General features: G+C 33.7%; 1 long non-coding RNA gene across 1 annotated transcript in view; it reads left to right on the forward strand.

Annotated features, from left to right (window-relative positions):
* LOC134477562 (uncharacterized) overlaps positions 1 to 10877 on the forward strand; it is a 113598-nt gene extending 102721 nt beyond the window's left edge. The window contains exon 4 of the long non-coding RNA XR_010049576.1: positions 10607 to 10877. This is a non-coding gene — a long non-coding RNA (uncharacterized LOC134477562). The remainder of the gene's footprint in view (positions 1 to 10606) is intronic.
* Positions 10878 to 11200: the final 323 nt, after the last annotated feature.

Here is an 11200-nt window from a genome sequence, read left to right on the forward strand (position 1 = left end):
TAGTCTTCAACATGTGGAAAGCCATTTTTTACCAGCACCATTTATTAAATAGTCTATCTTTCTTCCAGTGAACATGTTTGGCCTGTTTGTCAAAGAACAGGTGGTTGAGTGTCTTTGTAGTTGTGCCTGAATCTTCTAATCTGTTACACTCATCCTCAATTCTGTGGGGTTTTTTTTTTTTTTGTTTTGTTTTTGTTATTGTTTTGCCAGTACAATGCTGATTTTATCACAATAGCTTTGTAGTATAACTTCAAGTCAGGGATGGTAATGCCTCCTATCTTGCCTTTGTTGCCCAGGATTGCCTTTGCTATTCCAGGCCTCTTAGGGATGCATATGAACTTTAAGAGTGACTTCTCTAGATATGAGAGATATGTTAATGGTATTTTGATCTGGATTTCATTAAGTTGGTGTAACAGTTTTGGGTGTATGTCCATTTTCACAATATTGGCTCTTCTTATCCAAGAACAAGTGATATCTTTCCATTTTCTGAGATCCTCTTCGGTCTCATTTTTCATTATACTATACTTTTGAATACATAGATCTTTATATCCTTTTGTTAGACTGATTCCTAGGTATTTCATTTTTTGGATGCTATTGTGAAAGGTGTTATTCTATAATTTATCTCTCAGTGAGTTTGTTGTTTGTATACAGGAATGCTACTGATTTTTGAGTGTTGACTTTGTATCCAGCTACACTACTGAATTTGCTTATTAATTCTAGTAGTCCTTTGGTGGAGTTTTTAGAGTCTTCTATGTAGAATATCATGTCATCTCCAAATAATGATAACTTCTTCCTTTCTTATCCTTATTCCTTTTATTTATCTCTCTTGTCTAATTGCTCTGGCTAACATTTCCAGAACTGTTTTGAATAGGGGTAGTTGTAGTGGACATCCTTATCTTATTCCTAATTTTAGAGTGAAGATTTCAGTTTTTTCCCATTGGCTATGATGTCGGTTTTTGGTTTTCTGTATATGGCTTTTATCAGATTGAGGTAGATATCATCTATTCCAATTTTCTGTATGTTTTTATTATGAATGAGTGTTGGCTTCCTGGTAAGTAGCATAAGTGTGCCATGGGTGTGCCAAGGAGAGAACAAGCCAGTGTTTCCCAAGAATCAGCCATGCTGGAACTTGGGGGATCAACCAAGAAAACAACGAGCCATCCTTCCTGGTAAGCAGCACAAGCACGCCGCTGCGGGTGCTCCAGAGAGAGAACATGTCAGTGTCTCCCATAAACCTACCTATGCGCAGGCTGAGAATCAAATGTCTGGTTCCAACACCCGCATCCTTGCTTTTTAGCAACTGGATGGTTTTGAGGTCAGCCAGAGTTTATAGCATCTAAGGTACATAAAACAACCGAATACTCATATTGTTTGGCTGATTATTCTGACCTGGGGCCAGAGTTCTGAGCATCTCTTGGGAGGATAACAACATGCAATATAGCAAATATGGGGGATTTCCTTCTATCTTGTCTTTGAAGTCCAATATTGTTTTCACTTTTTTGCCTTGTTCTGATTGCACTATTCAATATTGTTTTGATTGGTTTTATAGCGTTCTGTTTTCAATTTGATTTTGCTATAACTGATTGAATGGGTAACTATTGTGTAGATAACAAGACATACTATGGAAGCTATTATTGTTATCCCAGTATCCTGCTCTGAAATTATGTACCAGTTTCATTGCATTTTCTTGATTGGCTTTGTTCTGTCTTGTTTTGCTATATTTTACTATCTTTAAAACTAAACAAAATTTTAAAAAAAAGCTTTTTCTGCATCTACTGAGATGATCATGTGATTTTTGTCTTGTCTTTGTTGATGTGGTGTATTACAATTATTGATTTGCATATGTGGAACCATCCCTGCATTCCTGGGATGAATCCCTCTTGTTCATGATGTATAATGTTCTTGATGATTTGCTGCATTCTGTTTCCTAGTATTTTATTGAAAATTTTTGTATCTATGTTCATTAAGGAGATTGGCCTCTGGTTCTCCTCTTTGGTTGAACTTTTCTCTGGTTTTGGTATCAGAGTAGTACTTGCCTCCAGTACTGAGTTAGGGATAATTGCTTCTTTTTCAATTCCATTAAAGAATTTGAGGGGTATTGCCTTTAAACAGTTTCTTATAGAATTTATAAGTTTATAAGTCTTATAAATTTCTTATAGAATTCAGCTATGTATTTATCAGGACCTGGGATTTTTTTTGTTGGTAAGTGTTAAATCACATTTTCAATTTCAGTAGCTGATATTGGGTTATTCAAAATTGTTATATTTTCTTGATTCAATTTGGCATTTCATGTGTTTCTAGGAATCTGTTTATTCTATTTTTTGTCTTAAGAACATAAAGATTTTTGAAGTATTTATTGATGATCTTCTGAATTTCCAAAGGGTTGGTAGTAATTTCATCCTTTCTTTCCTCTTTGCATGATTTTAATTCTTTTTTTCCATTTCTTGATAAGGTTGGCTAGTTGTCTGTGAATTTTGTTTATTCCTTCAAAGAACCAACTCTTCAATTAATTAATGCTTTGTATTATTTTCTTAGTCTCAATATTGTTAATTTCTGCTTTGATCTTTATTATTTCCTCTCTTCTATTTTTCCTTAAATTAGTTCTTTGGATATCTCACAGCAATCTTTTGGCAGAAATAGATAATTCTGTGTTTATGACTGAACAGTTGAGGAAAGAAAAGCTCTAAGACTTTAAATAAGTCCTCCAAGCCTGGTGACAAACTGTGGTTGAGATTTAAATGTTCTAAATTTCATATAGGTGATTCGTTAAACTGAGCTTTGTTCTTTTGGCTCTTTAAGTAAGTGAACAAGAAGTGAAGGAGTCATATTCATGGATTTATAGTAGAGATGTCACTTCAGTGATGGACCAGTAGTGTAACTAGAGAAGGATTAATGTTGGGAATATCAAATAGAACACCAAAAGACAATGGATGATGAAATTTTCAAGATCGTATACACAATTCTTTTATATATTATAATTATATATATAATTATATATAATATATATGTATATATCATAATTATATATATAATTACAAATGTATAATTCTTCATTGAGTCAGTGTTTTAGTACAAAATTATTGAAGCACTACTATGCATGAATGTAAGGTTATTATAATAAATGTTACAAGAAATTATAAAATAAATAGGTATATAAGTTTATATTTAGGCAACAGTATCCTGTGACTCTTACCTAGAAGATTTTCAGAGTAATAGGTCACACAAAGTGTAGATGGAAATCTGTGTACTCCTTCAGGCAGTTATATCCTTTTTTGGCAGAAATACGCTTTTTTATGGACTTCCTGATATACCAACACAGAGTCAGAGGAACAAGTTCCATACAGCAAAAAGAAGAAAGGGAACTACCTGAAAGAAATTTCTCTTTTTACTATAGATATAAGAAGTATTAATGGTTAAATGAAATCCTTGAAGACAAACTTTTCTCAGTAGGCAAGAATAAAGCCCTGATTATTCACTTTGTTAAATAAATCTTGAAATAAATTTCCACCAGAAACTCTGAACATCAGATTGGTGTTAATTATTATTTTCATAAAATCATTTTGTAATTGTTTTCAAAGAGGAATAATTTAACAGGATAATAGCAAATAAAGTAAGCCTTCACCTTGTCGTATAGGTCTTTCTTGCTCATTTTAGAGTATAAAGGATCAAATATTCTTCATACCTCATTTAAAATGCATTCCATATAGTGAAGCAATAATTTTTAAAGTTCCTAATTTGTGAAGATGTAGAGAAATGTCCAAAGAAGAAAAAGGGAAGTTTAGTAAAGCAGCAAAAAGAAAATCAAGGGAGTACTTCATAAGAGCTCATATTGAAGAGTCAGAAATCAGGAGCTGGGGATTTAGCTCAGTGGCATAAGTGCCTGCCTGGGAAGTACTAGGTCATGAGTTTGATCCCTGGTCCAAAAATAAATAAATAAAAATTCATAAATCTTCAGTTTATGCATTATGAAAGTTTTTGAGTATAAGTGTAATATTTAGTTCTATTTGTTTTTCAACCAACCAATTAGTCCTATAAGTAAAAACACCTACGTTTATTAGCTCCTAGTTTAAATTAGTTTTTAAGACAAAAAAAAGCAATAAAATTTTTCAGAAAAATATAGCTATTGCCTTTTTGGGTAATTTGTAGAAAGTAAATGACATAAAAGAAATAAGTTATATGTACTAGAATGCTATAGAAAAACCTAATTTGCATATGCTTACTAGAAGTAAGTCTGAGGGCATTTAAGCAAATACAAATTAAATTTTCAAGGGGCATCTTTCCATGAAAGTGAAATTGAGCCAGGTCCTAGCCAAATATTGGTTGGGAAAATGAGTTAATAAGATTTAGGGAATGTAATTGTCAGCCAAGCAAGGTGCTACAGTACTGGATAAGAGATATACAGAACTGTAACTTTCAAGATCTATTCCATTCAAACAGCTTTGGTAGTTCACGTTTCACTGTGAGTTTACTTTGCACGGCAAGCACTAAATTGTGAGTTTGATCCCTGGCACCAAAAACAAAAACAAAACAGCCCAAAGCACTATGAGTTTACTAATCAATTGATTGCATGATAATCATGAATATTGGGAATATATGTCCACATATGAACATGACCCTGTGCATGCTTTGTAACAGTTGAGCCTGTTGAAAGTTTAGTTCACCTGATATATATATATATATATATATATATATATATATATATATATATATATTATCTAAGACATTTATGCTGAAATTTTATTTTTGGAAATACTGTCAGCTTTTAATTTGATTTTATCAATACAGATGAACATTAAATATCCACATGGCCAGGAATTTAATTCCAAATCAAACAGATTAATTCTGACTTTTCAGTATGAATTTGGAGTAAGAAGAAAGATAGAAGGATCTGCATGAATTGTCCCCAAATTTGTGATGCTTTGGTAGTTTGCAAGGCAAGGTTAGCAGTCCAGTTCATAACTATATTATAGACATCTGCATATTGATTGATCTTAATGTATACTTTTCTGTGAATTATTAAGAGAAGTGATTATGAAAGAAGATCTGAGGTTGCGCAGTTTGGATGTCTACCTGGATTTTACTTCTGACTAGCTAATTAGACTTTTCATAAATTTCTTAATGTCTTTGTGCCTTAAGTTTTAATGAGAACAATAAAATTAATTATCTCTGAGTTTCATAGAGGTTAAAAGGCAATAAAAATTAAATGTTTAAGATAGTTTTTAGCTTATAAACAGCTTAGTAATTTTATGTTATGTTTGTAATAATGTAGTAACATTATTGATAACGTCTACTCTTAGTTCACATAAAATTTTTTCTCATATTTCTTGAAGGGCTTTGTAACTTTGAACATTTTCAAGGTCCTTTGCAAATACTTCCCATTCCCTAACCTTCTATCCTCTGGTAAAATAAGTGTGCTATATGTATGAAAACTTTTTCATTGTTGAAAATGTATCCCAAGAAAATAATCTGATATATCTAGTAGAGTTTTGCATATTGATGTTAACTGCAGGGTTGGGGTACTAGCTGTTCATTAAAATCATCAAGCATTTAAATTCTCCAAGTCAAAAATTTCTGAAACCTTGAGTATGAAATATAAAGATATTCAACAGAAGTTATATTTAAGATGAAAAATACAACACAACTTTTCAAAGATGGCTGATGAACAGCAAATCATTATTTCTTGATGTCCAAGATCCGGGCATATTCGGATTTGGAGTCTGGTAAAGTTCTACTTCCTCCTCTGCAGAGAGTTTTATTTCTTAATGTGTCTTCATGTGGTGGAAGGGCAAACAAATTTTCTGGGGCTTCTTTTGAAACGAGATTACTTCCTTTTCCTGTTGATATTATTTCCTGGTCAGTAGAAAAATAACTAGCTCCATGGCCACCTCCTATAAGAGATATAATCTCATTCATGAAGTCTCTATAATAATAACCTACTGACCTCCCAAAGGTCTCTTTCCCAAACACATAAACATGTGAATTTATGGCAGGACACAAACATGTAGAGTATGGCAAACACTTTTTCTGACATTATATGTGTATAGATTTATGTATGCATATATAATATGAGTATATAAAGGTATTATATATGAATATAATATTTAAAATAGTATTGTAAAATATGTGAATATACTATATATTATATATTATATACATATAATTATACATATGTATCATATATTTATATGCATATATGTGTACCCACATATATATTTTTTGTGGACATCTTTGTAAAAGGAAATTGTGTAAACATGTAAATTATTTCAAATATATCTATATTTTACATTGGATAAAATGAAACTTACTAAGAATGGAGGAAAATTTAGCTCCAAAGTTTTTAACATAATTTAAATGCAGCAAACACTACAGTTAAGGCTCTGATTTCTCTTGATTTAGTTCGGTTCCCAGAATATATTTCATATTACACTAGGCCAACAGAATTTTCTGTGATTAGGTAATTTGACAAATGCTGTAAATTCCACATTCTTATCAGAGGTTCACAACATATATTAGCATATTAAAAGTTTTGAATTTTCCTGCAGTGAATCATACAGTGCATATTTATCTTTGTTCAGCTTATGTTTCAGAAGTGTATTATTTGAAAAAAAATCTTTTTACATTATATATGATTTTTCTGCTCTCTTGATTTCCTGAATTTTACCACAATATCGAAATTTTTCAGAAACACCAGGCATCTATATAACACAAACCATCTTGTATATCTCAGTATAACTCTTCCTAGTCCTTCAAATGATGATAGTGCATGCAGTCCTGGGGTAGAAGAGCGAGCAGTATAGCTCATTCAGATCTGAAAACTCATTACCTATAGGGTCACAATTTTTAATTCTCAGAATCAATGTTATCATTTTTGAATAATTTGACCATTTAATTTATAAACTTCAGTTTTGTGAAACTGTAGAAACTCCGGGCTGCCAGGTTCATAACAATTGCAATTTTAACAAAATAGCATTCTCTTCCAAGAGGAAAAGGACTGTGAGGGACAAATGGCTTTGAACTATCTCTCTCTTTAGCTTTTCATCATTGCAAAAAGCTAATGACTCCACTCAGAGCAGACACCGCTCTATGAAGCTCCCTGGAATATGCTGTCCTACTATATGAAAATAAACCAAAACAATTTTATTTTTTCTTTCTTCTTTGTATTTAAACTATGGATCAGTAAATCAGTGGTTAGACAGTAAAGAATTTAGGATGCACAGAGGGAAAATAATGTTGGAACATTCCCCAAGTGGAAAGTAAAATACTAAAAGCTTTTCTAAACATACTTAAGATGTACATAGCACTTATTATATAGCATATAGTATAGCACATATTAAATAACATGCATTAAATACAAACATTGTTATCACAATTATTCTGAGTGGAATTGAAATATTTAAATAAACAGTTATAACACAATATGGTAAATGTTATGAAAGTAGAGTAGTGCTTTGGTTCAGAAATTGAATTTATTCCATGATTCTGGTTTTGAACTGAATTGGTTGCAAACCAAATCAAATTTCCCCACGATGTCTATTGTAAAAAAGGTTCTGGCCTTTATCAATATGGTTGCAAACCAATTTTGGTTGCAAGCTTAATTGCACCCATAGGGTGCAATTCAAGTGAGGATTATTCATTCTGAGCAACACGTATTTTTTAACCGCAAAAATTGAAACAAACTACAATAGAGTACAGTATAGTACAGAAGAGAGACAGAGAGAGAGAGAGAAAGAGAGAGAGAGAGAGAAAGAGAGAGAGAGAGGGAGAGAGAGACAGTGAGACAGAGAGAGAGACAGAGAGACAGAGAGACAGACAGAGACAGGGACAGAGAGAGAGACAGAATATTAACATTGCTTAAGGTGCCTTCTCATGTAGAGGACAGGAAAATGGGTGTTTGGAGGGAGAGTACCCTCCATAAGGACATCTGGAAGATCTCTTTCAAGGGTTTTTTTCTCTTCCTTGTCTCTTAACTATAAGCTCAGTTTGATAACAAACATCTGCAAAGTCACTGTTTTTCCCTGCACTTCATAACACTAGAAATGGAAGATCACATTATGGTTCATCACATTCAACACTCTGGTCAGTAGTTATATTGGGGTGATGTTTCTCAAAGAAATCCTGGCACTGGTTCCATTTTTCCATAATGGATTTTATGCCTTAGTGCTATCTCCTCCCTGCCTTCCTTGGCCTCAGGGAAATGCTTCTCAACAAGTGCCTTTTGCTGCTCACTCTGGAGTTTGGCAAGTTCTTCTGTCATCATCTCCTTCTTAAGGTCCTCAGAAAGCTTCTCTGTTTGTATCATTGATGTCCAGACCAAAACTCTTGCCCACAAGCACAACCTCGTCCACTAGTTGTGCATCAGACCCTTTAAAGTCACATTCAGTGGCATATTCTGGCTAGTTTTCCACAGGCTGAATTTAATGTTCTTCTTCCTGTGTTTTGTAAATGAGATTGATGCAATGGAAGATATTGAAATGTCCCTTCATAATTCTCTCATTCTTTTAGAGTCAGTGACATCTCTTCAGTGACATTAAAACAACTAGTAAAGAGCACCTTGCACCTTTGCGTATAGCTTTTTGAAACTGCAGATCACCTGCTGGTCCATGGGCTGCAGAAGAGGTATTGTGTTGGGAGAGGAAGTTTACCTTTATGAAATCATACTCAATATCTATATTGTCCACCAAGGCTGATGTCTATGCTGAGCAGTGTCCATCAAAAGAAGGCAACTTTCAGATTGTTGGTTGTCAGAAAGTTATTTCTTAACAGTGGGTGTGAGCATCTCATGCAGCAATTGCCTTGTGACCCATGCTTTCGCATTAGCCCTCCACATGGCAGAGAATCTGATCTTGTTTCCATTCTGTTCCTTGAGTGCATGAGGGGATGGAGTACAGCACTAGTGGTTTAATCTTCAGATAGGTGATTGTATTTGCAGACAGCAAAAAGGTCAATCTGTCCTTTATAGAATTGTGCCCAATGGTGTCTCTTGCTTATGTTTCATCATGGTTGAACACTTGTTGAGCAGCATACTCTTGCAACTTTCTGAATTCCATGGATTCTTTCTTGTAGGCCTCTGCAGCGGCCTTGTTCACATTGCAAGCCTCACCAGGGCTTACCATCCTGTGGATGCCACTTTTCTTACAGAATTTACCAAACTGCCTTCTACTGGTTTTAAAGTCATAATGTGTTGCTTTTGTAGGAAATTTTTGTGCAGTAAATTCACTGTGAAATTTCTTGACTTTTTCACAGATCATAGCTACACTTACACCATCATATGCCACTGTTTCTAATTCAACCACACTAATAAAGGTTTTTCCACCATTTCCAGAACTTGAGCCTTTTGTTTGGTTAATATTATTATTCTATTTGCCACATCAGCTACTTTGATGTCATCTTTACTCTTCTAAGTAGTTGAGACTGTGCCTTCTTTTATTCTGAAGCCAGATCAGTCGCAGAAATACCATATTCACCATTTTCTTCAATTTTCTTCTGCAATTCAATGGTTATTTTCTTCAAAATCTCCTTCTTATGCTCTTGTCCTGCACATTCTTACCATCTTCATAGCCACTCTGCTCCTTGTTTTTAACACCATGCTCGCTGTGCATTTTCTTTGGAGATATGCTGGATTGAATAATATCATACAGTACTGTAGCTCCTGAAAAACATGCAGAACAGCTTTCCAGAAAATGTGCACAGGTCTGTCTGCAACTGTGGTTTTAACTAGAGAGAGTCATGGCCATGTGCCAGAACAGGGAAGATAACTATGGTCATTTTCAACTGATGTGGAGATCACTAACAAAAACAAACTGTGGCAAAAGTTACTATTCAAGAACCAAATCATCCAAGGACAGTAGTGACCACGAATCAAGATATTGCTGTTGTGCACACTTATTTATACTATTAAACATCTGAGATGTGATCAGAATATATGGTGAATATTTAAATTAGAAAGTATTACAGTAAAAGACACATTGGCATTAGTGAAACTTAAAATTTATTTTAAACACACTTATCTCACAGTTCTTGTCACTTTCTGAAGTTCTGACAGTTTACTTTTATGTAAAAGGAGTATTTTTAGGAGATATGATCAAATATATAATAGATGCTATAGCAGAGAATCATCCACCTGAAAGACAGGCTGGTAAGTACATTCTCGTGTCCTCCTTCACCTTTTTCATCATGCAACTTCTGTCTTTTTCCCAAAGTCAACAACAGCAAAATAAGAGGCAAATGGTTTCAATGAATTCAAGACACCAGTTAAGCCACGTTTAAAGTGCAGGGAAGTACTTTGAGGGAATGAGTAATAATGAATCTTTTACTGTTACGAATTTTAAAATTTAATCATTCACTGTAGCTTTCATTTACAACTTATGAAATGCTCAGTATATGTGCAAGGTAGATTTTGCCATAAGAAGTGTGAATAAGACAAAGATTTTGGCCTTGAATGGCATGTGATCTGAAGAAAGAAATCTATATAAATAGAGTAGCTAAAAAAAGTTTGGTAATAAGAATAGCCAACAGTTTTTTACTGTCTGGTGCTATTCCAGCTTTGGATATACTGTTCACTTTTCATGAAAAGTTTTATTATGAATATTAATTTCTCCCCATACAGCAGATGTAGCAGGAAAAAAGCTATCTTGTGCAAAGTTACTCAGCTACAGAAAAATGAAGATGGAATTTAGATTGAGAAGTCTGACTCAAGTCTACCAAACTAATTGCACGACAAAATGCCATTGAGATCTCCCATGAAAATTTAACCTATGGTTGATACAGGCTAACAAAGATAAAAACACTGTTTTATGAAAGAGTTGTTAGTCTGAAAAGTATCCTTTTTTCTTCTACAAATTCCCTATAATGAATGTAGTCAATATGTATGTCGAAAATGAACCAATAAACTTAATTTGAAAAACATATTCTGGAGTATTTTTAAAAAGTGATAAATATTTTTGGTGCTAGGACAACCAAATCTTATGCCAGTTCTTTGGTATTATGTCCAATTTCACAATTTTGTCAGCTCCTTTAGTGGGAGCTAATCAAGCTCCATATCTTAGAGATGAATTTACAGAGAAGAATTAAACAATAACAAAATTCAGGCCTCAGTGGTATTTCCTAGTGCTGTCTTCTATGTCCACATGATGGCCCGAGCCATACATTCAGAAAGTTACAAGACTTCCAAGGACTCAGTAGATCCACCAAGGAATGTGGG

The sequence above is a fragment of the Cavia porcellus genome, unplaced genomic scaffold, assembly GCF_034190915.1.
Source record: "Cavia porcellus strain 051 isolate PalLab524CR breed Dunkin Hartley unplaced genomic scaffold, mCavPor4.1 scaffold_9, whole genome shotgun sequence".
Classification (NCBI taxonomy): domain Eukaryota; kingdom Metazoa; phylum Chordata; class Mammalia; order Rodentia; family Caviidae; genus Cavia; species Cavia porcellus.